Source organism: Lissotriton vulgaris, unplaced genomic scaffold (genome assembly GCF_964263255.1).
Source record: "Lissotriton vulgaris unplaced genomic scaffold, aLisVul1.2 SCAFFOLD_3813, whole genome shotgun sequence".
Taxonomy (NCBI): Eukaryota; Metazoa; Chordata; class Amphibia; order Caudata; family Salamandridae; genus Lissotriton; species Lissotriton vulgaris.
In genome coordinates this window covers 80,533-87,414 of record NW_028241046.1, presented here as the reverse complement: position 1 = coordinate 87,414, position 6,882 = coordinate 80,533, and positions in this window count along the sequence as shown.

The window sequence follows — 6,882 nt, the reverse complement described above, 5'->3', positions numbered from 1 at the left end:
AATTGGTGGCCCCTTTGAGAATGGTGGGAAAAATATTATTTAATAATAGGCAGTGGTCTAAGCCACCAGTGCCTACTCTTAAAAATGAATCTTCCGAGTTTTTTTTTTTTCTTGCAGGAAAAAGAAAGCATCATTAGATTACATACAGATTTTGGAAACAAAAATATCCAAAAATAAATGTAACCATCAAATACATACAGAGGATGATAATGTACATTCTTTGATAAAGCAATAATTAAATAAATAAATAATAAAAATAGATCGTTTTACTTGCTGCTGGTACATATAAGTCAAATGAATCAAATAAAAGTACCCCAAATCCTTTGCCTTGCTTTCAATGCCTTAGTACCCCTTAACTTAGCCAACGATAGTTCCATTGTGTGTATTTCATTAATAAGATTCCACCACTCCATAATATTGGGTGGTTCCTCCGAGATCCAAGTCCGTGCAATAACCAACCTAGCGCAAGCAAAAGCAATAGAAATCAGGTCTTTATGTTTATGATTAGTATCTTGTATATCTAGCAGTACTAAATGTGCAGAAAGTGTAGGAAATATAATTTGTCTGCTGTTTAGGACCGCTGTTAATCCTTTCCAGAATGTTGTAAGTTCCGGGCATTGATATAACATGTGTTCAATGCCGGCGGCTTCTAGATTGCATTTGGGACATTTAGTTCGCTCGCTAGAACCATTTCCCATGGTCCAGCTAGCAATTCTTTGTGGTGTATAATATATTTGAGTCACCGTTCTATAAAATTGAAGCCTTAGATTTGATGATTGTACCACCAGATTGATCTGTCTAAGCGAGCCAGCAATCTGGCTTGGGTTGATGTTCAGACCTAATCGGTTAGTCCATTTGGCCGCCATGTTTTCACAGTCTCCTTGCTTACAGTTATTTAAGTAGGTATAGCTTTTACTAATAAGTGATTTAGTGTCTTTCGAATGGATGAATTTTAAAGTATCTGAACTTTCTATTTTTCCAATTTTCATTTTATTAACAAAGAAATATTTCATCTGAATGTATTTAAAATACATAGTATCTCTAATTTGGTAACTTAATTTTAGTGCATTGAAACTCAAAAAACCATCCGAACCAAATAAGTCACCTAGAGTGCTTATACCGTGCTCCAGCCAAAAAGCTGCTGCACCATCGGAGAAGAAGTCTGGTAGCCCTGGGTTCCCCCAAATCAATAGCTCTGCATTAAAGAAAGGAATCTTACCAAAAATCATTATTTGGTCCCAAATTCTTTTGATGTGTCTTGCGGTCTTAAACTTGACTCTCTTAAAGTAGTTGGGGTCGTGCACGCGGTACAAGAACTGGTTACTATCTGCTCCCAGCATAAATTGGTGGAAAAATAGGGAGGAGTCGTTGATTATTAGGCTACGTATACGTTGAAAGAAAGTTGCAAAGGAGTATATTTTAAAATCCGGGAAGTTTAAACCCCCTTTTTCAATTGGGAGTTTCAAATAAGCTATTGATCTACGAGCTTTTTTATAGCTCCAAATAAATCTGCTGCAAATACTCTCTATTTTTTTAAAATATAAGTTGCTAATTTGGAGGGGTATAGATCTAAATAAGTAAAGTAGTTTTGGTAGGATCTTCATCTTTATCAAGTTTATTCGTCCTACCAGGCTCAAAGGTATTTTATGCCAGTTTTTTAAAGATGCAGTTATTTCCTTAAGTAAGGGGTCATAGTTCAATGCTACAATTTTATCTGTATCTGCTGCTAGCTTGACTCCCAAATAAGTAGCATGAGTACAAAGTCCTGTTATTGGTTGAGCAGGTTTGTAGTTGGCAATAACTTGAGTTTTGTCAGCATTTAATTTGTAGCCGGATATCTCTTCAAATTTACTAGCTTCTTTAATTATCTCCGGGAGTGCCGAAACTAAATCTGTTGTAAATATCGCTATATCATCAGCGAAGGCGGTTATTTTCAAAGTCTTGCCACCATGATGTATTGGTATTATATTATCTTGAGCAGATAGTGCATTTAAGAATGGTTCTAAGGCTAGAGCGAAGAGCAGGGGTGATAGAGGGCACCCCTGCCTTGTCCCCCTTTTAACTGCGAAGTTGACTGAATTGGCTCCAGCATAGCTAACTATTGCTAATGGTGGTTCATACAATGATCGGACCCATCTAAAAAATTGACCCTGAATGCCGAATGCGTTCAACACCGCCCACAGGTATTCCCACCCCACTCGGTCGAACGCTTTCTCCGCGTCTAGCATAACCATTCCGAGTGGGGGGGGGGCAGTCGAGGCTACATCAAATGCAGTCACAGCAGTGTTAATGTGAATAGTGGTGTCTCTCCCCACCACAAACCCATGTTGTTGGCAGTTCACTAAATCAGGCATAATAGGGGCTAGACGATTAGCGAGAATTTTGGCAAAAATCTTGGCATCGGTGTTTATTAATGAGATGGGCCTGTATGAACCTCGGCCATCTGGTGGTTTACCTTTTTATAGAAAAAAAATTATTTTAGCAGTTCTCCAAGATATAGGAGCACTTCCTGTTTGACCTACAGAATCTATCACCAAGTGAAAAAGCGGTATAAGATCTTTCTCGCATATTTTGTATAGTTCTATAGGCAAACAGTCTTCTCCCGCCGCCTTGCCTGAAGGCAGTGCTTGAATGGCAGCTTTTATTTCAGTAATGGAGATCTTATCACCAAGTTGCTCGATTGTTTCCATTGGAAATCGATTGGGCAAAAATGTACTTAAATAGTTTATAATTTCTTCTTGAGAGGGTAGATGATCTGGAGTATATAAGTGACTATAATATTTAGCAAATTGCTCTAAGATTTGCTCTGGTTTATTATATTCAATTGAGTCTGACCCTTTTATTGATTTTATAATTGTTTTAGCTTTTTTATCAGCTACCTTATAGGCCAAAATTTTACCGATTCTATCGCCCCCTTCATATTGGGCTAGTTTGTATCTATGAATTTTAGAACTAAATTTCTCCCAGAGTCTTTTTTAATGCCGACCTCAATGAAACCAATCCTAATCTCAGTTCTTCTATATTTGTCCTCCCTTCTGTAGCAGCATCGATCAATTGTTGTTCAGCTAAAAGAATATTAGATAAAGTTAGCTTATCTGCCCTCCGTCTTTCAGCATTTTTCCTTAGAATGTATTGTTGCACATAGCCTCTGATGCTGCATTTACATGCGTCCCACACGAAATTAACTGAGGTTGAGTGAACATTAAGTGTTATAAATTCATTTATATGTCCTTTGATACCCATGATAAATTCGGCGTCTGCATATAGATACCTAGGGAATGTAAACTGTCGGGGGGATTGCTCTTTGGTAAGGGTTTTGAATTCGAATAGTATGGGATTATGGTCTGATGTGACTCTCGGGCAGAGTTCTATATTGCAATTATCCACAATTCTATCTGTTGCCCATACCATATCGATTCTGGAACAAACTCTGTGGGGGGCCGAGTAATATGTATATCCTGCTATGGTAGGATGTTTAATGCGCCAGACATCTTTCAAATTATGTAGCCTACCCAATTCCACTATAGCTGCTCTAACTCTGCGCATCCTTATCGTGTTAATTTTACTTGTGGAATCCTTCTTATAATTCATAACGCAGTTGAAATCTCCCATTATAAGTAGTTCCCCCCTCCCACTCAAGTTATTGGATGCTTAGTTTCTCATATAGTTTGGGTTCGTCAACATTAGGGCCATAAACCAAGCAAAATATATAATATTTTTCTGCAATTTGCACCTGAGCAATTACCCACCTTCCCCTATCGTCAGCAGCGGTTTTAGTAATAACCATTCTTATATGCTTCTGTTTCAAAATGGCTACTCCCCGGATTGATGCCCCTAGTGTTGAACAAACGACAAGATCGTAGCCCATTTGAGATAAAAGTTTACGATCTTGAAACCCAATATGGGTTTCGGAGATAAGTGCCATGTGTGGTCTATACAAATTCATTTCTTCTTGCACCAATCTCCTTTTATCCTTACTATTGAGGCCACCAACATTCCACGATAGACATCTAAAGAAAAACATTAATTGAAACTACATTCTTCATAATCCTCTGTATTATATATCGTTTAATGTATAAGAACACAAAAGCTTTGTCTCTAAGTCTATTCATCATTTTTTTCCTGCAATGCAATTTTTCCCCTTTTAACCCCTCCCCAGTGACCACATGCCCTTCCCACCCAGCCCACCCCCCGTGACACCTCCCCCCGGTACCTACCCAGAGGCCTACCTCTATCTTCTGCTGCCGCTCTAAGGGCAGTCTATCAGAGAGGTCTCCCCGTGATCCCCCACACTCTGTATTGTTATCATACGAGAAAAGAAAAAAAAATTCTTTTATCTCTCTTTTTTTTTTTTTTTCTTCAAAATATAAGTCCTAATGCCCTGTTAAATTGCACTAAGCTGTTATAGTTGGGCGTAAGTCTCTCTTTCCGCCTCTCAACCTCCCCTGCTCCCATCTCTCTGTCTTATATAATTTTTCCCCCTTACATGTCCCTCTCTTTACTAGGTATTTAAAGTCATTTTTGCAAGAAGTTGCTCGGAATCTTCCGAGTTTCATTTTTTTTGTTGTAAAATATTCTGTTCTTCTTTAAGGAAAACGGGATCCATTTAAAAAAAAAAAAAAAAAAAGGTTGGTTTATTTAAAAGCAATCACAGACAAGGTGATCTGCTGACCCCAACAGGCCACCATCCCTGTGATTGCGGCGAATCAAAGTGGGTCCCAAATTACAACCTACCTAATTGATATTCATGAGGTGGGTCTATTTGCAACCCATTAAGACTCGCTAATGAAACTTAAAAGAGTTTCATACATTAGGGAAAGCGATTTTCTAATTGCGACTCACAAAAATCACAAATAGGAAATTGCTATTCCTAACTTTCATACATTTGGCCCTAAGAGACATAGGCATGTGGAAAGGAGGCAGGAATCCCAGGATGTATTCAAAGCAGCTTTCCACAGTAGATGATAGTTCTTGATAAATGTGAATGACTAGTTCATATACTTAGAGCACAAGCCCAAATTGAACTCGGTCGTGGTAAGACATTAATTTTATTTGAAAACACATCGCTCAATTATGCATGAGCACATTATGGAACATACATGTAATTTTTCTATGGTTTTTCTTCCATGTACACATTGCTCTGAACAGTCTCACCTGTTGTTCACATGCAAATCAAAAGTATTATTGAGAAATATTTGGAAAATCATATATCTCTCTAATTATCTTTGTTTACAGATTACTCATTATTACATTTCGTGAGAGTAGTAGGATCTTTGAGTGAAGTATTAGGCAAGATTTTCATACTATTACACCCACTGAGGCTTATTATATAAAGAAAGCACTTTTACATGGTACTGAAGAAAGCCCACCCACACTTCTTTATTGGAGGCTTACTTACAGGCTGACACATGTTGATGAATCGAAGGGTTGAATTATTCATCTTTTATATTTAATTATACCCACATGGGGACTATAATAAAGATGTTGTCAGTCCACCATGAGATATTTTGGCAGGTCTTCTCTCTGTATGCACAATACAAGTGTAACCTCACCCTCTAGATAGATTTTTCAACAAACACTCACCTTAAGCCTCCTAAAACCATCCAAGAACTCCCCTCCCATGGCAGGGTCTTAGCCCATGCAACTTTTCATGAGGAGGAGTCCTATTAGGAAGCATGGCAGCAGATAGGACGGCAAGGGCTATCATCATGTAAATACTAGATCAACAATGTCCATTTGGTTAAAGATTTCTTTGGTCCATAAGGTAGCTTAGTTTCTGTTTTAACATGCACTGTAGTGATGCCTCCTTCATGCAGGCATCACATAAAATATAAATCCATAAATACAGGCCTATGATGCAGTATTTGAGCATAGGGGATATCATTACAATGATTACTCACCCTCACCATAGTCCTGAAGACACTTGCAGCACTGAGGCAACATGAGATGTGGGATTGTTGAATTCCTTTTGCCCCAAACCTTCTGACGGTCCATCTGAAAACAGGCTAGCCAAGATACTAGCATCACCAGTGGTGGATAGTGACTTTTGAAAGTGGTGGGGCGTAAAATTTTGGGGTGAGTGCATTACTGCGAGCAAAGCAAGTAAATCTAACAGTCATAAATAAGGTGAGTTGATTGGGGTTCTACCCACGGGAAATCTTTTGAAAATAGAGTGGGAAAATTGTGCTATTTTGAAGAAGCAAGAAGGGTTATAAAGCAATGGTGAAAGTACAGCCTTGGAATATTTAAAGAAAATATACACATACAAAATGCTCCATATCTCTTTGAATTAAAATTGTTTTGTGTTGAAAGCAAGGGTTTCGACAACTTCGGGAGGCAAGATGGCGGCCGTGACAAGCGGCTGAGCGGCAGCACTGGACACAGCGCAGGGATGAAGTGATGCACCTTGATGCAACCTCGACACCCAGGCTTTCTCTCTTCATGCCAGCAACGTTGGATCACAAAAGAGAGTAAGGCTACGAAGACCCCGTGGCTACATGACCTTCTAAGACACACGGGGCTTCACAACAGCAGATTGCGGCGGTGATATGCAGCCAGCGCATTGACAGAACAAAAACGCCGTAGAGGCACAGCGGCGGCCACAGCGACGGATGGTTACCTCACCGAACCTTGATGGTGTTCTGATGCTTTTCGGTGTCTCTGGCAGTAGGCTGTTCCGCACGGGTCTGCGGAGGCTCCTGGCAACAGCTGCAGCTACTGCTTTGTCTAGAGTCGGAGCTCACAGAGTTCGCGGAGCCTGGAGGCGGAGCCACGCAAAGCCGGCGGGACCTGCGAAGCAGAGCGGAAACGGCAGTAACTCCAGCAGACCCGGCAGACCCGCTAGACCTGACAGACCCGACAGGCCGGCACAAGGAGGCGGAG